This window comes from Rattus norvegicus, chromosome 9 (assembly GCF_021556685.1).
Source record: "Rattus norvegicus strain SHRSP/BbbUtx chromosome 9, alternate assembly SHRSP_T2T, whole genome shotgun sequence".
Lineage (NCBI taxonomy): Eukaryota > Metazoa > Chordata > Mammalia > Rodentia > Muridae > Rattus > Rattus norvegicus.
The window spans coordinates 33299261-33326897 of record NC_141542.1 but is presented as its reverse complement, the minus strand read 5'-3'; the positions used below and the strand labels follow the sequence as shown (position 1 = coordinate 33326897).

The window sequence follows — 27637 nt, the reverse complement described above, 5'->3', positions numbered from 1 at the left end:
AAGTGCAGAGGCCTGTGCAATCTAAAAGAGGTTAGCAGACCCTCTGGGGCAGGAAGGATATGTGATTGTGAGCCACTGGGTGTGGGTAGTGGAAACAAAACTCAACGCTCTGCAAGCAGTACATGCTCTTAGCCACTGGGCCACCTCTCTATCCACTCCCTAAACAATGTTTAAAGCTACTAAGCTATATTAATAATATTAGAGAACAAATGACAGACAAAGAAGCACAATGAAATGAAAATTTCATTCTCTAACTACAGGATCTCTGATCACAGGCAGTGTACAGGTACATTTTATAAATTCAACTTTAAAAAACAGAATAGGGCTGGAGAGATGGCTCAGAGGTTAAGAGCTCCTACTGCTCTTCCAGAGGTCCTGAGTTCAATTCCCAGCAACCACATGGTGGCTCACAACCATCTGTAATGGGATCCGAAACCTCCTTCTGGTGTGTCTGAAGACAGCTACAGTGTACTCACGCTACAGTGTACTGACATACGTAAAATAAATAAAAATCTTTAAAAAAATAAAAAAATAAAAACAAAAAACATTATCTTGTCTTCTATCTACAATGACAAGAAAGAAAAAAAAAGTACATTTTGATCAAAAAAAAAAAAAAAGTAAAAAAGTGCACTTCAAATCAATAGCCACCACACCACTTCCATTCCTCACAGATTCTTAATTTTGTTCTGATAGTCTGAAACCCTGTACTTTAACTTTAACTAAAACTTTTCTCAGCCCAGGTTAGATCTTGACTCGTCTAAATCAGTACCTCTCAAGTACTAAGTATAGCCAAGTCATCTGGGAAACCTTATTTAAAGGCAGAGTGATTAAAGCTGACATACCTGAAGTTCACGGAAAGAGGCAAAAGTGTAGAAATCATTCATTCAGCATCACTCTAACTCCATCACTCACTCAGGATACTGATTTTTGATCTCACTTGACCTTTAAAGCAAAAACACAGGGCTAGGAATGTAGCTCCTCCCTAGTGTCTGGTTATTATATAGGAGGTCCTAGCTCAACCCCAAACACACACACGTACTCAAAACACGAGGGCCAGGCACGGTGATAAACACCTATAAATCTACCTCTGAAGACACTGAGGTAAGAGGAACATAACCTTGAGGCCAACTTGGACCATACAGAGAAATCTTATCTAAAATAAATACAACAAGAAGTGACACCCAGCACTGCTCCAGTCTGAGACAGGGAAAACCCTAGATATGACTGAGGCAGAAAAGAGAGGCAAGAATCTGGGCAGATTTATCAAGCGTCTTCCCTAACAAGCCCAACTGCCATATCCCACATTTGTTACATGGTGTCCCTTTTTATTTAAGTTGTAAATGAGTCTCAGACAGGATCTGTATCAGAAGTGAAGACATTCCACTTTGGTAAGAGATCCAACAGAACTGGTAAAGCCAGAGAGAAGCTTAAAGAATTTAAGGGTTGAAGTTGAAATAGTAGTTCCTTCTATATAACCCCAGAAAGATTAAAAAAAAAAAGAGGTGGGCTACATAAAATGAAAGAGAATAAGAAGCTCACTATCAGTTACAATATTTCCAGAAGACAAAATGAAAGCCAATAGTGGTAGTGGCACATTCCTTGGATTCCAGTATCTGAGACAGAGAGAGAGAGAGTTCAAAGCCAGTCTTGTTTACACAGTTCTAGAACAGCCAGGACTACATAATAAGAACTGACTCAGAAATAGACAAGGTTTCTCCATAACACAAAATGTTAACTAGTTAGGCATTTTTTCTCCCTGAGTCAAAAAATTCAGTGCTAATGTACAAAATCAGAAACAATGTAAGGAAACAAAGTATAGCCAAAGTACTCTTGATGACCCCTGGTTTCTCAAACAATGATGGCTTCAAAGTTTACAGATTACTCATAGTAGTGAGCAGTTCAACATGCTAATTCCATAATAAATCTCTAAACTCTACTCACATAACTACTCCTCAGTAACTCTGGAAGGTTTCCTGACATGGAGTCTCATGAAGCCCAGTCTGAATAGTGAAAGTTGATGTTGCCCTGAACTTCTGATCAGCCCACCTCCACCTCCCAAGCCCTAGTATTACAAGCCGGAGCCACCACAGCCAGCTTACCCATTTGTTGTTCTTTTTGCTAAGATTCCTTTTAATTATCTGTGTAGGTATGCACACATGAGTTCATCCAAGCCCCTGAAGCTAGAGTTGCAGGTGCTTGTGAGCTCCCCAACATTGGTGCTGGGCACTGAACTCAAGTAGAATACTATGAGTCACTTCTGTATTAACCTCTAGCCACATCTCCAGCCCCTCAAAGTAAAGCAGGAGTCATACAGATTACAAATCTATATTTCTTAAATATTATTGTTGCTCTGTGACTAAATAGAGAAAAAGCCTGGTTTATGGGAAATTTTCACTGATGTATTGAAGTGAAAGTTGTATAGAATTAAATCACTTCTTTAACTGATTACTTCAGAACTAAAATAAAGAAAATAAAATAATCTTTAGGCCAGCGGAGATGTTCCATCAGTGAGAATGCTTGCTTAGGAGGACCTGAGGATCTCCAGAAACCACACTAAAAAAGAAAAGAGAAAAAAGGCAGCATTGAAACAAGGTGCAGTGAAAGCTCTTGTCTCAAGAATAAGGTAGAGAATGACAGAAGGCCAAACACCCTCCTCTTGCCCTACAGACAGACAGATGGACGGATGGATGGATGGACAGGGACACACACACACACACACACACACACCATGTACATCATACACCCATTAAAAAATTATCAGAAATAGGGGCTGGGGATTTAGGTCAGTGGTAGAGCGCTTACCTAGGAAGCGCAAGGCCCTGGGTTCGGTCCCCAGCTCCGAAAAAAAAAAAAAACCAAAAAAAAAAAAAAAAGAATCAAAAATAAACTAAATAAAAATATATGCAATGAAGTTTTGTCTTCAATTAATATACAGGTTCATAAAAGTGGTATTGCTTTAAATTGTAAGTTTTAAAAACACTTGAATATTTGAAATATATGGGGGGGGGGGGGGCAGGTGTGGTGGTACACATCTTTAATCCCAGCACTTGGGAGCTCTGAGTCAGGTGAAACTGAATTCCAAGTCTGATCTACATAGTGTTTCAGGACAGCTAGGGCTACACAGAGAAACCCTGTCACAAAATAAACAAACAAAGAAAAAAACTCCAGCAAACTATGAAAGCAAAGATATAGGTAATAGTGAATCCAACTGACTAGAGTCTAAAAAGGAGACAGGTAAATAAATGAAGACAACCGTCTTACGCACAAAGGAAACGTCACAAAGAAACTCCTTTCTTTGTAAGGTAACCAATAGTCAGTAAGACCCTAACTGCACAAGCACAAGGACTTGCATTTGGATCCCCAGCACTCACAGTAAAAAAAAAAAAAGTAAATAAAATAAAATAAAAAGATGAGGCATCCCAGGCCTGTTATTCTCACTGCTGGGGAGGCAGAAACAGGAATCTCTACTAAATCTGAGTATATTTCAGGTTCAATGAAGAACACTATCACAAAACAAATAAGGTAAAGAACTGGGAAAGGCGCCCAACTTTTAAAGCGCTAAAAGTGCACCCCCACACACACACACACCCCCACAGACAATGTCAAAAATGCTCTCCAAAGTTAAACATTTTGAGAAGAGAATTAGCATAAACTTTTTCAGATTTTTCAACACTTCAAATTTGGATAGAATAGGAATATTCACTCAGTAAAGCCTGGGCAAATTGCAAGCTATAAAAACCACCAAAATCTGAAACACTTCTGGTTCCAAGCATTTCAGATAAGAAATAGTCAACCTATATTAGGTTTTAACATTTGTGCAATCTATATATAAGAACATTTAAAAATAATGTATCAAAGACCTTGACCAAAGTTGAATTAACAATAATTTGGAATAATTTCCCCTGAAAAGGCAACTTAGTAAGTTGTAAAACTCACTTAAAATAAAATGTACAGTGGTAATGGCAGCCTGATTCCAGCATTCTGGACCCAGATGCAGGTGATCTCAGAAGTTCCAAGTCACCCTGATCTGCAGAGTAAGTTCTATCCACCCAGTTGCTACATAGTGAAAGAAACCCTCTGTGCCCCCAACCACCCACCCCCCAGGAAAAAAACAGCACAGAAGCAACAGAGTAACTTCAAAAAATGCTTAATATACACACACAGTATGTGTCTTTAAAAAAAAAGAAAAAGAAAACAGCTAACTAAAAATATATTAAAGGTTGGGGATTTAGCTCAGTGGTAGAGCACTTGCCTAGCAAGCGCAAGGCCCTGGGTTCGGTCCCCACTACGAAAAAAAGAAAAAAAAAATTAACATTACCACTTGACATCAAATAAAGACTAGAACTCAAAAGAGTATCACATTGGACCGTTTATAGCCCTTGCACTCAGTTTGGGAGGGACTGGAAACACGTCTAGTCAATCACTGGAGCCTAGTTAATGCTGTTTAGAGCAGCTGTTGGCAAACTTCCTATCCCTGCTGCCCTTTTATACAGTTCCTCACACTGTGGTGACTCCAACCATAACATTATTTCCATTGCTACTTCGCAACTATAATTTTGCGACTGTTATGAATGGTAATGTAAATATTTTTAGAGATATTGTCTCTCAACTCACAGGTAGAAAAGCACTATTTTAGACAATTTAGAAAAACCTCCCATCCTTGAATAAAAAACCAGTGTTCTAAGACAAGAGACATTAAACTAAAACCTCTGAGACAAGTTATCTAAAGCACTAAAATCATGGCAAATATTTATATTTGATAACACCCAGTGAGACCATGTGAAGTAACAAACCACCATGAAAGGTATACAGAAAAAGCCAAGCAGTATGGCACAGGCCTCTAATTCCGGGAAGCTGAAGCAAATGTGGAAGACGAGGAAGACGAGGATAGCTGTGAGTCTGAGGCAAACCTGGGCTATGTAATTAAATACCAGGCCAACTAGGGCTGGACTAAGGAAGGCTCTGTCTCAAAAACTAAGAGAAAAATATAGCAAAATACAGTAAAGGAATATAGAATACCTGCCCCACCATTCAGAAAGCTGAGGCAGGAAGGTTGCAAGTTCAGGGACTGCCTGAGCTAACAGAAAGACCCTGCCATTCATTAAAAAATTGTAAAAAGGGGGTTGGGGATTTAGCTCAGTGGTAGAGCGCTTGCCTAGCAAGCACAAGGCCCTGGGTTCGGTCCTCAGCTCCCCCCACCCAAAAAAAAAATTGTAAAAAGACAAAGAAACAAACCTTTCAATAATCTCCAGATCCTAGAGACAGACAGACTTTAAAACAACAGCATTTATCATTAATACTTTCACAGACACATAAGTTCACCTTTAAAAGTTTACACAGACCTAAAATTTATAGACAGCAAACTTGAAAAATCCTTATGATAATCCAGAACTAAGAAGAACAACATCAAAAATAGGAATTTGATAAATATTAAAAATACATTAGAGGGGCTGGAGAGATGGCTCAGCAGTTAAGAGCACTGACTGTTCTTCCAGAGGTCCTGAGTTCAATTCCCAGCAACCACATGGTGGCTCACAACCATCTGTAATGGGATCTGATGCCCTCTTCTGGTGTGTCTGAAAACAGCTACAATGTACTCATATAAATGAATGAAACAAATCTTTTTTTAAAAAAAGTACATTAGAAACAGCTGTAGTTAAAATACTAAAAAATAAAAATAAAAAACAAAATGAAGAGAATATGAAAATACAGAGCTGAAGAGATGGGCTCCACAGTTAAAAGTACTGGCTGCTGATCAAGTGGGCACTCCTGAGGCTGCAGAGCGGAGGAGACCACCAACACTGCCCACCCCTGCCCACATCCCTGGCCCAAGAGGCAACTGTATAAGGCCTCTGGGTTCCCGTAGGGGAGGGCCCGGGAGCGGCAGGACCCCTGCGCCTGAGACACTGCCGGAACCTGAAGGAAACAGACCGGATAAACAGTTCTCTGCACCCAAATCCCGTGGGAGGGAGAGCTAAACCTTCAGAGAGGCGGACACGCCTGGGAAACCAGAAGAGACTGCACTCTGTGCACATCCAGGCGCCAGAGGAAAACACCAAACGCCATCTGGAACCCTGGTGCACGGAGGCTCCTGGAAAGAGCGGCGCAGATCTTCCCGGTTGCTGCCACAGCGGAGAGGACTTAGGCAGTACCCCACGAGCAAACTTGAGCCTTGGAACTGCAGGTAGGACCAACTTTTCCCCTGCAAGAAACCTGCCTGGTGAACTCAGGACACACAGAGGCAAAATTCCTCTAAGGCCGGGCACTTCCTGTGTTTACCGGAAGTCCCACACCGGCGGATCCCGGACCGCAGCAGCTCTCTGCTCCCCAACCCCGTGGGAGAGAGACCTCACCGCCTGATCAGGTGGGCACTCCTGAGGCTGCAGAGCGGAGGAGACCACCAACACTGCCCACCCCTGCCCACATCCCTGGCCCAAGAGGCAACTGTATAAGGCCTCTGGGTTCCCATAGGGGAGGGCCCGGGAGCGGCAGGACCCCTGCGACTGAGACACTGCCGGAACCTGAAGGAAACAGACCGGATAAACAGTTCTCTGCACCCAAATCCCGTGGGAGGGAGAGCTGAACCTTCAGACAGGCGGACACGCCTGGGAAACCAGAAGAGACTGCACTCTGTGCACATCCAGGCGCCAGAGGAAAACACCAAACGTCATCTGAAACCCTGGTGCACGGAGGCTCCCGGAAGGAGCAGCACAGATTTTCCCGGTTGCTGCCACAGCGGAGAGGACTTAGGCAGTACCCCACGTGCAAACTTGAGCCTTGGAACCACAGGTAGGACCAACTTTTCCCCTGCAAGAAACCTGCCTGGTGAACTCAAGACACAGGCCCACAGGAACAGCTGAAGACCTGTAGAGAGGAAAAACTACACGCCCGAAAGCAGAACACTCTGTCCCCATAACTGGCTGAAAGAAAACAGGAAAACAGGTCTACAGCACTCCTGACACACAGGTTATAGGACAGTCTAGCCACTGTCAGAAATAGCAGAACAAAGTAACACTAGAGATAATCTGATGGCGAGAGGCAAGCGCAGGAACCCAAGCAACAGAAACCAAGACTACATGGCATCATCGGAGCCCAATTCTCCCGCCAAAGCAAACACGGACTATCCAAACACACCAGAAAAGCAAGACCTAGTTTCAAAATCATATTTGATCATGATGCTGGAGGACTTCAAGAAAGACATGAAGAAATCCCTTAGAGAACAAGTAGAAGCCTACAGAGAGGAATCGCAAAAATCCCTGAAAGAATTCCAGGAAAACACAATCAAACAGTTGAAGGAATTAAAAATGGAAATAGAAGCAATCAAGAAAGAACACATGGAAACAACCCTGGACATAGAAAATCAAAAGAAAAGACAAGGAGCTGTAGATACAAGCTTCACCAACAGAATTCAAGAGATGGAAGAGAGAATCTCAGGAGCAGAAGATTCCATAGAAATCATTGACTCAACTGTCAAAGATAATGTAAAGCGGAAAAAGCTACTGGTCCTAAACATACAGGAAATCCAGGACTCAATGAGAAGATCAAACCTAAGGATAGTAGGTATAGAAGAGAGTGAAGACTCCCAGCTCAAAGGACCAGTAAATATCTTCAACAAAATCATAGAAGAAAACTTCCCTAACCTAAAAAAAGAGATACCCATAGGCATACAAGAAGCCTACAGAACTCCAAATAGATTGGACCAGAAAAGAAACACCTCCCGTCACATAATTGTCAAAACACCAAACGCACAAAATAAAGAAAGAATATTAAAAGCAGTAAGGGAAGGGGTTGGGGATTTAGCTCAGTGGTAGAGCGCTTACCTAGGAAGCGCAAGGCCCTGGGTTCGGTCCCCAGCTCCGAAAAAAAGAACAAAAAAAAAAAAAAAAAAGAGACAGTCTCCTGAAGCCCAGGCTGGTCTCATTATAAAAGCAGTAAGGGAAAAAGGTCAAGTAACATATAAAGGCAGACCTATCAAAATCACACCAGACTTTTCGCCAGAAACTATGAAGGCCAGAAGATCCTGGACTGATGTCATACAGACCCTAAGAGAACACAAATGCCAGCCCAGGTTACTGTATCCTGCAAAACTCTCAATTAACATAGATGGAGAAACCAAGATATTCCATGACAAAACCAAATTTACACAATATCTTTCTACAAGTCCAGCACTACAAAGGATAATAAAGGGTAAAGCCCAACATAAGGAGGCAAGCTATACCCTAGAAGCAAGAAACTAATCATCTTGGCAACAAAACAAAAAGAATGAAAGCACACAAACATAACCTCCCTTCCAAATATGAATATAACGGGAAGCAATAATCACTATTCCTTAATATCTCTCAATATCAATGGCCTCAACTCCCCAATAAAAAGACATAGATTAACAAACTGGATACGCAACGAGGACCCTGCATTCTGCTGCCTACAGGAAACACACCTCAGAGACAAAGACAGACATTACCTCAGAGTGAAAGGCTGGAAAACAATTTTCCAAGCAAATGGTCAGAAGAAGCAAGCTGGAGTAGCCATTCTAATATCAAATAAAATCAATTTTCAACTAAAAGTCATCAAAAAAGATAAGGAAGGACACTTCATATTCATCAAAGGAAAAATCCACCAAGATGAACTCTCAATCCTAAATATCTATGCCCCAAATAAAAGGGCACCTACATATGTAAAAGAAACCTTACTAAAGCTCAAAACACACATTGCACCTCACACAATAATAGTGGGAGATATCAACACCCCACTCTCATCAATGGACAGATCATGGAAACAGAAATTAAACAGAGATGTAGACAGACTAAGAGAAGTCATGAGCCAAATGGACTTAACGGATATTTATAGAACATTCTATCCTAAAGCAAAAGGATATACCTTCTTCTCAGCTCCTCATGGTACTTTCTCCAAAATTGACCATATAATTGGTCAAAAAACGGGCCTCAACAGGTACAGAAAGATAGAAATAATCCCATGCGTGCTATCGGACCACCACGGCCTAAAACTGGTCTTCAATAACAATAAGGGAAGAATGCCCACATATACGTGGAAATTGAACAATGCTCTACTCAATGATAACCTGGTCAAGGAAGAAATAAAGAAAGAAATTAAAAACTTTTTAGAATTTAATGAAAATGAAGGTACAACATACCCAAACTTATGGGACACAATGAAAGCTGTGCTAAGAGGAAAACTCATAGCGCTGAGTGCCTGCAGAAAGAAACAGGAAAGAGCATATGTCAGCAGCTTGACAGCACACCTAAAAGCTCTAGAACAAAAAGAAGCAAATACACCCAGGAGGAGTAGAAGGCAGGAAATAATCAAACTCAGAGCTGAAATCAACCAAGTAGAAACAAAAAGGACCATAGAAAGAATCAACAGAACCAAAAGTTGGTTCTTTGAGAAAATCAACAAGATAGATAAACCCTTAGCCAGACTAACGAGAGGACACAGAGAGTGCGTCCAAATTAACAAAATCAGAAATGAAAAGGGAGACATAACTACAGATTCAGAGGAAATTCAAAAAATCATCAGATCTTACTATAAAAACCTATATTCAACAAAACTTGAAAATCTTCAGGAAATGGACAATTTCCTAGACAGATACCAGGTATCGAAGTTAAATCAGGAACAGATAAACCAGTTAAACAACCCCATAACTCCTAAGGAAATAGAAGCAGTCATTAAAGGTCTCCCAACCAGATGAGAAGTTAAAATGCAAGTTCTGCATCAGTTCCTGTTACAAGGTTTAAAACAGCACCAGTTCGCCTCCTGCCTGCTGAGAGCGATGTGACCTTTCCATGCAGTCACACAGTGTCATGTGCACTGATAGAAGTCACTATTTGTTTTCAAGTGGCTGATTTTAGTGATCACTTCCCAGTTTAGCTTTTGACTTGGGCATGTTTTTAGTTTTCCCTTTTTGATTAGGTATCCCATGGGGAATTGTTCCGTGCACACTTTGCACTAGGATGCTAAAGCAAGAGAAAGAGTTGGAGATTAAAAAGGCACCACTTTGTGGTGGAAGTGTCCTGAGTGTGAACCAGAAGATGTCACACCTTGTTTCCTTTGTGATGTCCTTCATGATTAGAATATCCATACAGATAAGCTGACTTGAATTGTTTTGAGCAACTTTCCCTGTGTTGTGTTTTATGCACATATTTTGCGGTTGGGTTTTCTCCAACAGAAAGTGGTTTCACTACTGGCATATTAATGAACACCAATAGGTTTTTATCCAACTCCAAGCACTGTGGTTGAATAACATCACCTCAATTTTTTATTATCCTTTAAAGATATTGCATTTTCATATTCTTTATTTATAAAGGATCAATGCTGCTGTAAATACTGGTATTTTTAATGTTTTAATTTCATTCCACCACCATCAGATGCAGTTCCTTATTTTGTTTAGTAAAGGGACATAAGCTTTCTCATGGTGTCTTCAGAGATTTATAAATGTAAATACTGATTTGGCTGGTCTTTACGATGTGTTTAACTGTGAGGCTATTTAAATAGTGTGGATGTGACTTGTCATCCAGTATTAAGTTCTTAGTTACTGGTTTTTGTGTTTAAAAAAAATATAAGAAAGAGGGAAGCTGCAGTTTTCATTGTAGGCTCCCTGGCCGGTAAACTCTCCTCATGAGTTCACTGAACTCTCATTTGCCTCTGGGTAGTGGGTTCTAAGCATTTCTCCTGGGCTTTAATTTGCTAAAGCTGTGCACATATGTAAAAAAAAAATAGATTATTTTAGGGAAGATGTAGGTGTAGGATTATTGCTTATGTCATTTCTTAAAGCAGTTATGCTCTTAATGCTTAAAAGAAGGCTAGCATTGTTTGCACACACAAAAAAAAATTGGTGATTTCCCTCCCCTGAATAGTAATGAAATTACTTCTGTTGAGTAAACTTTTTATGTCATCTTATAATAAAAGCTAAAAATGCCCTTTGTTTCTATTTATAAAAAAAAGCTTTTCTATATGTACCTTTGAGAACAGATTTTGAAGAAATCATGTAAGATGATAAAGCATTTGAATGGTACAATAGATGTAAAAAAATTCAGTTTAAAAGAAGCGTTTGTTTCTACATTAAATGTTTATTTGAAATGAAATGATTTTGTACATAAAGTCATTAATATAAAAAAAAAAAAAAAAAAAAAAAGTCTCCCAACCAAAAAGAGCCCAGGTCCAGACGGGTTTAGTGCAGAATTCTATCAAACCTTCATAGAAGACCTTATACCAATATTATCCAAACTATTCCACAAAATTGAAACAGATGGAGCCCTACCGAATTCCTTCTATGAAGCCACAATTACTCTTATACCTAAACCACACAAAGACCCAACAAAGAAAGAGAACTTCAGACCAATTTCCCTTATGAATATCGACGCAAAAATACTCAATAAAATTCTGGCAAACCGAATTCAAGAGCACATCAAAACAATCATCCACCATGATCAAGTAGGCTTCATCCCAGGCATGCAGGGATGGTTTAATATAAGGAAAACCATCAACGTGATCCATCATATAAACAAACTGAAAGAACAGAACCACATGATCATTTCATTAGATGCTGAGAAAGCATTTGACAAAATTCAACACCCCTTCATGATAAAAGTCCTGGAAAGAATAGGAATTCAAGGCCCATACCTAAACATAGTAAAAGCCATATACAGCAAACCAGTTGCTAACATTAAACTAAATGGAGAGAAACTTGAAGCAATCCCACTAAAATCAGGGACTAGACAAGGCTGCCCACTCTCTCCCTACTTATTCAATATAGTTCTTGAAGTTCTAGCCAGAGCAATCAGACAACAAAAGGAGATCAAGGGGATACAGATCGGAAAAGAAGAGGTCAAAATATCACTATTTGCAGATGACATAATAGTATATTTAAGTGATCCCAAAAGTTCCACCAGAGAACTACTAAAGCTGATAAACAACTTCAGCAAAGTGGCTGGGTATAAAATTAACTCAAATAAATCAGTTGCCTTCCTCTATACAAAAGAGAAACAAGCCGAGAAAGAAATTAGGGAAACGACACCCTTCATAATAGACCCAAATAATATAAAGTACCTCGGTGTGACTTTAACCAAGCAAGTAAAAGATCTGTACAATAAGAACTTCAAGACACTGAGGAAAGAAATTGAAGAAGACCTCAGAAGATGGAAAGATCTCCCATGCTCATGGATTGGCAGGATTAATATAGTAAAAATGGCCATTTTACCAAAAGCAATCTACAGATTCAATGCAATCCCCATCAAAATACCAATCCAATTCTTCAAAGAGTTAGACAGAACAATTTGCAAATTCATCTGGAATAACAAAAAACCCAGGATAGCTAAAGCTATCCTCAACAATAAGAGGACTTCAGGGGGAATCACTATCCCTGAACTCAAGCAGTATTACAGAGCAATAGTGATAAAAACTGCATGGTATTGGTACAGAGACAGACAGATAGACCAATGGAATAGAATTGAAGACCCAGAAATGAACCCACACACCTATGGTCACTTGATTTTTGACAAAGGAGCCAAAACCATCCAATGGAAAAAAGATAGCATTTTCAGCAAATGGTGCTGGTTCAACTGGAGGGCAACATGTAGAAGAATGCAGATCGATCCATGCTTATCACCCTGTACAAAGCTTAAGTCCAAGTGGATCAAGGACCTCCACATCAAACCAGACACACTCAAACTAATAGAAGAAAAACTAGGGAAGCATCTGGAACACATGGGCACTGGAAAAAATTTCCTGAACAAAACACCAATGGCTTATGCTCTAAGATCAAGAATCGACAAATGGGATCTCATAAAACTGCAAAGCTTCTGTAAGGCAAAGGACACTGTGGTTAGGACAAAACGGCAACCAACAGATTGGGAAAAGATCTTTACCAATCCTATAACAGATAGAGGCCTTATATCCAAAATATACAAAGAACTCAAGAAGTTAGACCGCAGGGAAACAAATAACCCTATTAAAAAATGGGGTTCAGAGCTGAACAAAGAATTCACAGCTGAGGAATGCCGAATGGCTGAGAAACACCTAAAGAAATGTTCAACATCTTTAGTCATAAGGGAAATGCAAATCAAAACAACCCTGAGATTTCACCTCACACCAGTGAGAATGGCTAAGATCAAAAACTCAGGTGACAGCAGATGCTGGCGAGGATGTGGAGAAAGAGGAACACTCCTCCATTGTTGGTGGGATTGCAGACTGGTAAAACAATTCTGGAAATCAGTCTGGAGGTTCCTCAGAAAATTGGACATTGAACTGCCTGAGGATCCAGCCATACCTCTCTTGGGCATATACCCAAAAGATGCCTCAACATATAAAAGAGACACGTGCTCCACTATGTTCATCGCAGCCTTATTTATAATAGCCAGAAACTGGAAAGAACCCAGATGCCCTTCAACAGAGGAATGGATACAGAAAATGTGGTACATCTACACAATGGAATATTACTCAGCTATCAAAAACAACGAGTTTATGAAATTCGTAGGCAAATGGTTAGAACTGGAAAATATCATCCTGAGTGAGCTAACCCACTCACAGAAAGACATACATGGTATGCACTCATTGATAAGTGGCTATTAGCCCAAATGCTTGAATTACCCTAGATCCCTAGAACAAAGGAAACTCAAGACGGATGATCAAAATGTGAATGCTTCACTCCTTCTTTAAATGAGGAAAAAGAATACCCTTGGCAGGGAAGGGAGAGGCAAAGATTAAAACAGAGCCTGAAGGAACACCCATTCAGAGCCTGCCCCACAGGTGGCCCATACATATACAGCCACCCAATTAGACAAGATGGATGAAGCAAAGAAGTGCAGACCGACAGGAGCCGGATGTAGATCGCTCCTGAGAGACACAGCCAGAATACAGCAAATACAGAGGCGAATGCCAGCAGCAAACCACTGAACTGAGAATAGGTCCCCCGTTGAAGGAATCAGAGAAAGAACTGGAAGAGCTTGAAGGTGCTCGAGACCCCAAAAGTACAACAATGTCAAGCAACCAGAGCTTCCAGGGACTAAGCCACTACCTAAAGACTATACATGGACTGACCCTGGACTCTGTCCCCATAGGTAGCAATGAATATCCTAGTAAGAGCACCAGTGGAAGGGGAAGCCCTGGGTCCTGCTAAGACTGAACCCCCAGTGAACTAGACTATGCGGGGAGGGTGGCAATGGGGGGAGGTTTGGGAGGGGAACACCCATAAGGAAGGGGAGGGGGGAGGGTGATGTCTGTCCGGAAACCGGGAAAGGGAATAACACTTGAAATGTATATAAGAAATACTCAAGATAATAATAAAAAAAAAAAAAAAAAAAAGTACTGGCTGCTTTGGCAGAGGACCTCAGTTCAATTCCCATCACCCAAATATCTGAATCCGATAATCTGACTTGAAAGAAAAAAACACTCAGGAAGTTCAAGCAAGTTCAAGTGCAATAAACAAAAATATCTGCAAGCCCAATAGAGTAAAATTGCAAGGAGTTAACAGAAAAATCAGTTCTGAAAAGAAACCATTACTAAAGGAGCTGGCTATACTTAGACTAATGGTGACTTCTCAGGGGGACCAAAGGAAAGAAAAAAAAAAAAGGAAAGAAAGGCAGCATATCAATGTTTTAAATGTTCAGAAAATAACCATAAACCATAAATCAAAAAAATTTCCTATAAAAGTAAAAGAAGGGGCTGGGGATTTAGCTCAGTGGTAGAGCGCTTACCTAGGAAGCGCAAGGCCCTGGGTTCGGTCCCCAGCTCCGAAAAAAAGAACCAAAAAAAAAAAAAAAAAAAAAAAAGTAAAAGAAGAGAGAAAGCTCTGGTACAGCAGACCTGGGCACTTAGGCGCTGTGGCACAAGCTGAGCAGAGCTCTTGCAGACATAGAACACAGCATGGAAGTTTGACATCCTAAACAAAACTTGACTTTCTCTAAGAGCACAAGAAAAAAGCTAATTATGGAAAGTGTCAGGGATGTGTAAAGAAAGCAAGTGATTTTACACACACACACACACACACACACACACACACCAAAAAACTAAAACATAGCAACAAGATAATTTAGAATACAGAAAAAGCACCTACCCTTCCTTAACGAGGAGCTACTGACAGCTGATGACATCTGGAGGATGGGTTAGTTTCTAAAGATGTGGTTTGTAGACGGCCCCAACCCTCAAATAAATAAGCAGCACAACTTGGAGTTGGTGGGTTACTCTTTAAAAGCCACCCTGCAGGAGAGGATCTAGGAAGAATTTTCAGAGTAGGACGAAAGGATCAAAGTACATTATAACAAATTCTCCTAAGAATAAAAATACTATACTAGACTAGACAAGGATTATAGGGGAAGTCAGAAAAATAACGTGTGTCTGTCTGTATAAAGAGGGAGAGGGGGAGGCAGAAAAGACAGATACAACACCAGTAACAAAACCAAGGGGTTAAGGAGAGTAAAATTTAATTAACATTTAGGCTTTTATAATCATGGATATAGTAGTCAGTTGGTTGTGGTGCACACTTGGCAGGGAGAGGCAAACAAATCTCTGAATTTGAGGCCAGCCTGGTCTACAAAGTGAGTTTCCAGGACAGCCAGGCCTGAAAGGCTCTGTCTCAAAAAACAAGGGAAGGTGGGAGACTAGAAGAATTAGGAGGAGGAGGAGGAGGAGGAGGAGGAGGAGGAGGAGGAAAAGGAAGAGGAAGAGGAAGAGGAAGAGGAAGAGGTGGTAGTAATAACAGAAAAAAATCTAAGAAAATAATGCCAACACGCAGGAAGAAAGAATGAACTTATGGCTAGAAAGAGGGCTGTGGTTAAGATTAAGATCATCTGACACTTGGGGTTGGGGATTTAGCTCAGTGGTAGAGCACTTGCCTAGCAAGCGCAAGGCCCTGGGTTCGGTTCCCAGCTCCGGAAAAAAAGGAAGAAAAAAAAAAAAAAGATCATCTGACACCATTATTAGGAGAGCACTCAGAAAGATGCACTTGCCACCAAATTTGATGACCTGAGTTTAATCCCTGGGGCCCACAGTCCACAAATTTACACACAGAGACAGATAGACACACACACACACACACACAGTCTTGCTCTAAATGAATACAATGCAGAAAAAGAGAGATGATAGGATAGCCCACCTCCTATCTCATCACTCCTCACGAAAGACACAACTACAGTGACTACAGTTAAAGACCAGCACAGTGGACATCCCATCTTAAGGCGCAGCTCCACTGAAAGACTGAAATGTAATGTTATGGTCGTAGCCTCCATTACCTTTTATCACCACACTGATACTCCAGTAACAGTGGACAGCAAAAGAATCAAAAGATGCATATTCTATTTGGGTACTTAGAGAACCCAAAGACAAGCAGGGAGATAAAGCACTAATTCCCTTTGGAATTACAGCTTTGAGCAATAATCATTAAACAGTTTACAAGTCCAAATAGGAAAAACACAAGCTTGAACTAAAGGCTATGTGCTATTTCTAGTTCTAAATATTTCTTCTTTAACAATATTATAAAACACAAAAACAATTAACATGGCATAATGTTACTGTATTTTATTAAATTCTATAAAGTTAGATATTAGATCCATATGAAAATATTGTCACAGTATCATCCCTAAAGACCCTTTATAAGTTATCAACTGCTAAATTCAGAAGTAATGAAAGCATTTCTTAACATTTTCAACATAGTTAAGGAAATCTAGTGTCTGTCTGTCTCTCTCTCTCTCTCTGTGTGTGTGTGTGTGTGTGTGTGTGTGTGTGTGTGTGTGTGTGTGTGTCAGGATGTATGTGTATCAGGTGTGTATTTGAAACAGGATCACATACTGCTCAGACTGTCCTGACACTAAGTAACCCTGACTGTCCTCAAACTTCCTTAGTGCTGGGATTAAAAACATTTATCTACTTTGCTTACCTTCTAGTTATAAATTTATTTCTTTATATAAAGGTGGGGTTCCCCCTCCCCCGTGAACCTATACATTCCCGATATTTTCTTCCAAGCAGGAGACAAGTGTTGGGATTGCAGGTGTGAACTCCATATTCGACAGCTCTAATCATTCTTAAAATAGCAAAACAACTAACCATAAAACCTATCCCCGGGGCAAGGTGTGGTAGCATATGCCTTTAATCCCAGCACTCAGGAGGCAGGTGAATCTCTCTGAGAGTTCAAGGCCAGCCTGGTCTACAAGAGTGTTCTAGAACAGCCAGGACTGTTACACAGATAAACCCCGGACAGTGGAGGGGAGGGGACACCTACCTCTGTGTACTACCTACTTTTACTATTAAACACCTTCGGAAAGCAACCTAGAAATTAAAACTTTTTTTCATAGTTTCAGAAGATTCAGAGAACAACAGTGGAGATGACAAGGTAGACCACATGGGACATGAGACACAGAAAGAATACACAGAAACATGGGAACAAGATACTCAAGAACCTATCCCAGTGACCTACTTCCTCCAACCAGGCCCCACCTCCTAGAGTTTCAACAAGGCCCACCAGCTCAGACCAAACAAAACATAAGCCTATGGGGGCAGCTCATACTCAAACTGTAACACCTTCCTCTTCCTGTTCCAAGTAGTGTAAAGGTGTGCACTGCATGTATACTCAGATGAGATTTCTCAGAAGAAAAATATGACAGTAATCTTTTCATACTATTCTATTCCTTTACTGCTACAGATCAATTGATGATATATCCACTAAAGAGACCAAAAACTTAATATTTCTTGTTAAAACTCTAAGCAAAGAAATAGTCATATCCATATAATCAATTCCTTCTCCCAAAATAACACAAATCCTATACAAGGAGAAGTAGCCTGGAATATTCAGTACTTTTCTGCATTCCCTGTTTGTCTCCTTTTGCTCATTCCTCCCACTAATACCACCCTACCTCTGCCCCCACCGCATCTCCATATACACGGGGTCTTGCTTTTTAACCTATGCTGGGCCTCAAATTCACAGAAGTCTTGCCTCAACCTCTCCAATACTGGGATTTAGGGTATGGACACCACATCTAGCTTTTAATTCATCAATTTAAATTCCAGTCTTAACTTAAAGAAAACACTAGGAATAAGAATGTTAATCTTCTTTCAAGTCATACCAAAACATACCATTTAAATGTTCATCAAAGTTGTACAGAACTCAGAAAAAAATTAAAAACCTAATGAATATATAAAGAACCTATATTGGTTTGAGTAAGAATGGTCCACATAAGCTTATAGATTTGAATGGTTAAATCATCAGGGAGTACCACTACTTAGAAGGGTGAGAAGGTGTGGCCTGGTTGGGGGTAGGCGTGGCCTGGCTAGAGGGAGTGTCACTAGAGGTGAGCTAAAATTTCAAAAGCCTACCCCAAGTCCAGTGTCTGTCTTCCTGCTGCCTGTGGGTCCACGACGTAGAACTGTCAACTTCTCCAGTACCATGTCTGCCTTTAAGCTGCCACACTCACCACTGTGGCCTCTGAAACTCTTAAGTGAGCCCCAACTAAATGTTGCTTTTATAATGTTTTATGGCATCTCTTCACAGCAACAGAACACTGGTTAGGACAGGAGCAATGTGGAATACAGTATATTTCTTTACAGTTTAATAAAGAAAGGAGTTTCTCAAATACTTAGACGACGAATGGATGATCTCTAGCCACACTTGTAGGAGAGTTTCCCTGGATCGCTTCTGTTTTGAGAAGGGGACTCATCAGTTGCTCAGGCTGGTCTCACAGACTTCCAGAGCAGCAGGAATTCAGATTTCAGAACACCATTATACCTACCTAAGTTTCTTTATTTTCATATAATAAGGTAGTAGTTTTAATCTTATTTTCTTGTTTAACTCAACATTTTCTTCCTTTCCTACAATGTTCTAAGAAGACATGCTTTCAAATCAGGCCAGGGGAGTCCGAGTCTGACTCCCCCACATCCTCTCTAACCTAGGATAAGCAGCATTCTCTACACTTCTGAAGATTAAGGATCATTAATATTTTTGCCATATTACTCCTATGGAGATTAAAAGCTCACTGCAATACCTAACATGGTAAGTATACTGTAAATGTTAATATAACTGGCAAAATATCACCTAAAAAGAAAAATTTAAACATAGCAAAACATCGAAACTTGTGATAAAAATTCACTCATACAGCCAAATGTAAACACCTGTAACAGCAGATATATGGATCATGAAAATTTCTGAAATAATCATTTGAATCTCCTCATATTTCTAGGCATCCCCTAAATAAACGTATTTAAAAGGAAACTAAATTCTTGGAGTCAAACAGCAAGGGAAGCAGGTCTTATAATGTCTGACACATGACACACATAATAGCTACAGGGAGTATAGCACACTCACAGAGCACTGAACTGAAATACACTGCACAGAATTTTATTTTATTTTTTTAAATTTACTCACAGTTTTTTTTATTGTTGTTTGTTTTTTTTTCCCCTATTCAAACATAATTTACTTTGGTTTCCAACTAACTTTTTTTTTTTTATCTTTATTAACTTGAGTATTTCTTATTTACATTTCGATTGTTATTCCCTTTCCCGGTTTCGGGCCAACATCGCCCTAACCCCTCCCCCTCCCCTTCTATATGGGTGTTCCCCTCCCCATCCTCCCCCCATTGCCGCCCTCCCCCCAACAATCACATTCACTGGGGGTTGAAGTCTTAGCAGGACCAAGGGCTTCCCCTTCCACTGGTGCTCTTACTAGGCTATTCATTGCTACCTATGAGGTTGGAGCCCATGGTCAGTCCATGTACAGTCTTTGGGTAGTGGCTTAGTCCCTGGAAGCTCTAGCTGCTTGGCATTATTGTTCATAAGGGGTCTCGAGCCCCTTCAAGCTCTTCCAGTCCTTTCTCTAATTCCTTCAACGGGGGTCCCATTCTCAGTTCAGTGGTTTGCTGTTGGCATTCGCCTCTGTGTTTGCTGTATTCTGGCTGTGTCTCTCAGGAGAGATCTACATCTGGTTCCTGTCGGCCTGCACTTCTTTGCTTCATCCATCTTGTCTAATTGGGTGGCTGTATATATATATTGGCCACATGTGGCGCTCCTGAATGGGTGTTCCTTCTGTGTTTGTTTTAAACTTTGCCTCCATATTCCCTGCCAAGGGTATTCATGTTCCCCTTTTAAAAGAAGGAGTGAAGCATTCACATTTTGGTCATCCGTCTTGAGTTTCATGTGTTCTGTGCATCTAGGGCAATTCAAGCATTTGGGCTAATAGCCACTTATCAATGAGCGCTGCACAGAATTTTAACGTCGTTATCTCAAATGTGCTAACTTTGATTTCCAGTCCATTTAGCTTTCATATATAATAAAGCAGGTATAATCATGTTCAATATTCATTCAGCAAATATTTACCTAGTTATCCCTTTAAAACACTTGGTCTAAGTGTTTGGGATACATGTAGGAAAAAACAAAGCTCTGTGCACTCCTTAAGCTTAGACTTTATAATACTGCTTAGGTGAGTCGAAAATAAAGATTAAGTAGGCTGGGGATATAATTCAGTGGCTAAGGGCCTGGAGGTTAATCCTCAGCACCAAGAGAGAGAAAGGAGATAATAAAAGAGATTCAAACTAGTTACAATCGGAATGGCACAATAGATGTAAGAAAAGACAGGACAGGATAAGATCAAGAATGTCTACAACCTGTAACCCAAATAGCTCTCGATGAAAGAATGACTTGTTCTACTCTATAGCACGGAGAGTTCAAGCAGTGAACCGGTCAGCCTAGATCTAAGCCTTGGCTTTGAATTAGTTGCCATGGTGTTGTTCCCCTAAATATAAGAGTGACAATAGAGGCCAGCAGAACAGTTGAATGGGTACCGGTGTCTGCCTGTCACCAAGTCTGATGACCTGAATTCAATCCCTAGGATCCATAAGGTGTCAAGTAGAAGAATGAACCAACTCAAGAAGTTGTCCTACTATGGCACGAGCACACAAATGTATACATGCACAAATGCACGCGTATAAAATAAACGTAAAAAAAGTTTTTCAAAGATTAATAACTACTCAAAAATGAAGATTGTGAGAATTAAACAGTACTTAGAAAAGAGCTTTAAATGTACCTGAAACAGAAATACCTAATCAGTAATCACTAGATGTTAACACCAATCACACAATGCACCATATTCTTCCCACTGAGTGTCTAAAGTACAAGCACCGTGTCCACTTTTTTCCCAGTCTCATGAGGCCCCACTGTCCCTGTCTATACATGCCAGAATGACCTTGAATTCCTGATCCTGCTGTCTTCCCGTCCTGAGGAATCCTGGGATTACGCACAGGCACTCCATAGCCGTCTTGCTTATGAAGAGCAAAGGGTTGAGACCATCTAGCTACATCATCCAGCCCTTCAGTCACCATTGTTGAGCACTTCCGTTTGTAATGATGTATACAAAGTTTTCAAATCACATCTGATGAATTCAACCAAGGCATTTGTTCATGGGATTAGTTATTATTTCTCTGAGCAAAAGAAATAGTATAATTTGGCTGGCTAAAAAGAACTAGCACGGGGGCTGGGGATTTAGCTCAGTGGTAGAGCGCTTACCTAGGAAGCGCAAGGCCCTGGGTTCGGTCCCCAGCTCCGAAAAAAAAAAAAAGAACCAAAAAAAAAAAAAAAAAAAAAAAGAACTAGCAGGTTGTAAAATAAATAAATAAATAAAATGAACCCTTATCAGATTACAGGCCTCACTAAAAAATTCCATGACAAATGTAGTACAGGGTGGGTCACACCTGTAATCTTGGCACTTGGAAGGCTGAGGCAGAATTAGGGAAGGCTGGATGGAGGCCAGTCTGAACTAAAGTTAGTTCTAGGCCAGTCTAAGCAACAATGTAAAAACCTGACTCAAAAAACACATTCTACCATAAAGACACAGGTTCTTTTCTCAAAACAATTCCATCACAAAGTTCCTCAAAATACTCTGCATACTTAAAGCTAATGGACCTGGGCCAGCCAAATGGCTCACTGGACTTTAAAAAAAAAATAAAAAGCACTTGCCTAAGTAACCTGGTAATCATAGTATCTTGTGAACTGATGACACATATATACTCACGCTCATACACACAATAAGCAAACAAAACAAAAAATGTTAAACGTTCTTATGCTCCTGTAACTAAGTTACTTCCTTATGAGGAACATAAGGAAGGAACAAGAATCATTCGACTGTTACTGACTTCATTGCTCTTCGGTCTTGTTTATTCCTTTTGAGAGAGGTTGGCCTGGGATTTGTGAGTGACTGAGCTAAACTCAAACTCACAGTCTTCCCGCCTTGAGCTCCTGAACACTGGGATCGTAAGAGTGCACTACCATGTCCACTCTCTGGTGCTTTTTAAATATAGTTTCTTGCCAGACACACAGCTTGAAATCTCAGCACTAGGGGCTGATATCCACAGAGGTGATCTCTGTCTTTGAAACAAGCCTGATCTACATAGCAAGTTCCAGGCCAGCCAAGGCTACTTCGTGAGACCCATTCTCAAAAGCAGATAGATGTTGACTTATGGTAGATAGATAGACAGAAAGACAGACAGATAAAGCTTCCTGCCCAAGTGGTGGTGGTGCAAGTGGTAATCCCAGCATTTAAGAGGCAAAGGCAGGAGCATCATGTGTTAAGGCTAGCCTGGGCTATGTTACACAGCCAGTTCTGGGACAAGACTGGGGAGAGTAGAAGAAAAAAAATATACTCTAAAGTATTATTAAATGCAGTATTACTGAAGACAAACCACAATTATAAATAGCAATCTAAATGTTGTTTTAAAAGCTTTAAATATTCTAATATCAAGCTTCTTAAACTGTGAATCACATACTCACAGACTCTTATAACTGAATGTGCTCACCAAAAAACATCTGGCAATATCAAGAGGTCTCTGAACACATAATGACCAAAGATTAATTCAAAAATCAGCCACAAAAATGGATGTAGATGAAATAGGGTATTTCTTGTGGCACTCACCCTGGCTTGTCTTCAATGAGCCTTCATTCTGAACACATAACAAATGACTATTTTCCTACTACCACTCAATGCGTAAGTATCAAATTAGTATACTACTGGATTGAATTGGATTGGAATGTTTGGCTTGAAAAAGTACTCTTTAAACTATTAGCTTATAGCTCACTTTAAAAAAAAAAATCATAAAGCTGGCCATGGTGACACACACATATTTAGACCCAGCATGCAGGAGTCAGAAGCAGGCAGATTTCTGAGTTCCAGACCAGCCTGGTCTACATAGTGAGTTCCAGAACATCTAGGACTGTTCCATAGAGAAACCCCATCTTGGGGGGAGAAAAAAAAACATTTAAAAAAAATCATTAAATGTGTTTTGGCTTTGGATTAGGATAAAATTTCCAACAATTTCTGTCACGACTCTCACTGCTGGCATTTTATATTACATATTCACATGAACTGATCTTCTCAGCACTGATCAAGCATACTGATCAAGCATCAGCCAAGCACAGTGATGCATACCAGTAATTCTAACACTCAAGAGGCAAATCCAAAGTCCACCCAATCTACAACACAAGTTCCAGGAAAACCAGAGTTATAGCAATATGCAAGAATTAATTTATGTTTAAATCAAAAAAACCTTTCAATCAACTGTAAAATTCTGAAGATGTTGTAAACAGGTTTTCTCCTCTAACGAAATAAGCTAATGCAAGTCAAATTAAAAGTAAAAACAGGTAGGTTTATTTTTTTCTTTTTTTTTTTTTTTCTAACAGGTTTATTGGAGGCAGCTCTGGGGGTCCCAAGGAAAGCAGGTTAGAGGAGACCTAGACCAAAATGACTGAATTATACAGAGAAGAGGCTCTGGAGGAGAGGAGAAGCCCAAACCCTGGGCTAGAAAGTTGAGGGTAGAGTGCAGGGTATGCCAGCCATACCTTGTCAGCAGGGACAAGGGGATGCTGGGAGAACCTGGAGGCCAGGTCCCATTTGATGTTAATTAAACAGGCGCCTCAGCAGCTTGTCCAAGGTCTAAAACCCAACACTCTGTATCATCTAGTACTAAAAATCCTGCCAAGACTTAATTCATGTACATGGAAGCTACAGAAATGGTTCAACAATTAGGAGCACTGTCTGCTCTTCCAGAGGGCCTAGGTTCAATTCTTTTTTTTTTCTTTTTTCCTTTTTTCTTTTTTTCGGAGCTGGGGACCAAACCCAGGGCCTTGTGCTTGCTAGGCAAGCGCTCTACCACTGAGCTAAATCCCCAACCCCCCTAGGTTCAATTCTTAAGCACCTACATGGTAGCTTAACTGTTCTCAACTCCAGTTCCAGGGAATGTCACATTGTCTTGTGGCCTCCTTGGGCACTAAGCACACACAAGGTACATAGACACGCATACACATAAATAATTTTTTTTTATCTCATTAGCAGGTAAATTTGCTTTTCCCTTTAGTAAAGGGTAAAGTTGTATGTACACCAAAGAACTGTTTGTCATGTTTTGTGAGGCGGCTATTTGTTCTGAGACAGGTCTCACATAGTCCGGAAAACTCTCTCATAGACAAGGCTGACTTCCAGATCAGAGTTCCACCTGCCTCTGCATCCCAAAAGCCAGGATTACAAACATGTGCCACCATTATCTGGCCCAACGAACTGTTTTGACTTGATGCCAGAGATTAACAAGCATCCTGGTTACTGCTGCTAACAGTCTGGACCGTGAACGTCCCAAAGGCTCCTGTTTTGAAGGCCTAGTCACCCCACTATGACCCTATAAATGATGAAAACTTCAGGTTCTTCTTCCCAGATGAACCAAGCTTGTGTCAACTTGGCAATAATAATAATAATAATAATAATAATAATAATAATAATTAATATTGTTTATTATTAATCAGCAGCAGCAGCCACTGATAACAAACTTCCTGAACTACATGCTCTCACAATTATGTCACCAGTCCAAAAACAGAAATTAAGAGACTATAAACCATAAACTGAAATTCTGTATTGTAAGATAAAATAAACTTTTCCTCCTTTTAAGTTGATTATCTCAGGTATTTTTGCACAGCAATAGAAAACAATCACTTCTGCCAAGTACTTAATCACTGATCAAACTAATGAGATGAATAAATCCTACTTCCTTCCAAAATGGAACTTTTATTCTATATAGTCTTTATGTTTCGCATTGTATTTTAACACTTCCGACACTAGAATGCATCTCTATTCCCTTAAATGATTTGGGTTTCAAACAAAGTCCCATGTTGTTTCATTCCTACTGTTACTTTACAGTTCTAGTACAACACTAATAAGCTATACAGGTTTACAGAACAACAGGAAGACAAAGGAACATTCATATCAGAATCCAGGAGTTACAAGATTTTTTTTTTTAAAAAAAGAAAACAATACTTCCTAAACCTCTCAACAGCAGCTCTTTTCCTTGAAATGACCTTGTATTAATACCTTTCTTTTTGGGGTGGACATAACAAATTCAAAGCTAAGGTCAATACCTTAGCACTGAGTACATTCACATCCCCCACACCTCTTTTTGTAAGTTAGTGGTAACTGTGTGTTACTTCAATGAAACTTGGGGGGGAGGCGGGGAGGAAGAAACTCAGAGTATTTTTCTATTTAAAATCCCTAGTGATTAAATTACTCCAGTCACTCCCTTGGAACACAATTTACCTAGACACTGAATCATCTTGAATAGCCTAAAATGCACCTGATATGGTCTCTGGCACATTTAGACAGGCAGAGTCCAGAAGTTTGAGGTCATCCAAGGGAACATAATAGGACCCAGTCTCCAAATCGGGGCGGAGTGGAAAGGTCTGTCACATAACTAAGTAAGAGGATACCAGACTGTGACCAAGGAATACCCTCAATTTTGATAAGCAAAGAATCACTTTAAAACCCAAAGCTATCATGATCACTATATTAAACAAGACACATGCAGTCTAAGATCCATGGCTGTGGGGCTAAAGAATCTTGTCAGAGATACTTCTGGGCTCACCTAACAATCTCATTAAGTAATCAGGATCCTGTTAGGAAGGGAGGGAAGGAAGGAAGAAGGGAGGGAGGGAGGGAGGGAGGGAGGGAAGAAAGAAGGAAGGAAGGAAAAGACAGGCAGAAAAGAAAAGAGACGCAGCTACCTTGTATTTCTCTCAGAATGCTGAACCTTGTCTACTCTGCTTCCCTGTGACTAGGTCTTTGAGGCCTTCTGCCAAACCTCTCATTTCCCCACTGAATGCCAATCTCAGCTTCTACCTAGTACCAGCCACCAGGCACCACCTCACCCCACACCCATCTGACCTGCCCACTACACATTACATTTTGCTACACATAAATGGCTCACTGTAGGCACATATGAACCTCCATCTAGATTTCTCAAATTTATGTTCTGCCCCCCACCTCACCTAAAAAGACTTCCTGCCTGCCTGGCTGCTATTTAACGGAGTTGAATCTTTATAGCAGATGATAGCAATTTTCCAGAATTAAAGGTGTTCAAACTTTAAAAAGTTTTTTAATCTGATCACTAACACAATATATTCTGATTGAGAATTAGACTGTTGGAGTTGGGGATTTAGCTCAGCGGTAGAGCGCTTGCCTAGCGAGCGCAAGGCCCTGGGTTCGGTCCCCAGCTCCGAAAAAAAAGAAAAAAACAAAAAAAAACAAAAAAAAAAAAAAAACAAAAAACTGTGAGAATTAGACTGTTGTATTTTTGAAAGAAAACTCCTTTTCAGTTTCTTTCTGAAACTGCTAGTACATCCAAGACATCTACTTGCAAATATTATCAGGACATATGAGTGTAATTTACAAAGTAAAATAAGGAAATCACTCACTATAGAAGTACACGTACCATCTAAGACAACAGCAAATTTGTATTAAACTAACTTCAGCGAAGCTGTAATCCTAACACTCAGGATGCTGAGGCAGGATGATCACAGTGATTTCCGTAAGCCTGATCTAAACACTGCGTTCTAAGCCACCATGTGCAACAGAGTGTAAACTTGGTGATAGATAGATAGATAGATAGATAGATAGATAGATAGATAGATAGATGGGTGTTTTATACACACACACATAAAAACACATTCAAAACAAATTTTATTCTTCTCAGACATTTATATTTAATTTTGCTGCCATGAAACAACATTAATTGTCCCACAGAGGATCCATCCAGCTACCTTGAATTCAGTAAAGTGCATGTTTGCTGCTACCATAAAACCCTGAGTTTAAAAAAAAAAAAACAAAAACAAAAACAAAGTATCTTACTGTACTTCTCCCAATCATGATTCCCTGAAACTGTCTCACTATTTGGTTCAATCTCCCCTGGAATTTATGATCACCTCCTACATCCACTCCCAAGTAGGTGAGAATCCTTAACCCTGCAAGGGGCTGGAGAACTCAGCAGTTAAGAGCCCTTGCTTCTCAATGATGAGGCCTGAAGTTCAAATCCTAGCACACACATAGCAAACTGGAGCCACCATAAAACCATAACTTCCAAGGAAACAGAGATAAGAGATTCCTGAGGCTTACTGTCTTTCCTAGCCAGGAAAACAGGAGCCCCAGGGTTCAGAGAAAGACCTTGCCACAGGGGAATTGGTAAAATGGTTGAAGAAGCACTGAACACTCTCCCTCTTCTGGCCTCCACACATGTACAAAGGTACAATAAAAGGCTCAACTATTTTCATGGGTATAAATTTGGTTGTTGCAGACAGATAAAACCGTAAAACAAACTTTCAAATAGAAAATTCTTATCTAAAACTA

General features: G+C 40.2%; 1 protein-coding gene across 5 annotated transcripts in view; it reads right to left on the bottom strand.

Moving 5' to 3' along the window:
- Cd2ap (CD2-associated protein) overlaps nt 1-27637 on the bottom strand; it is a 97057-nt gene that overhangs the window by 65493 nt on the left and 3927 nt on the right.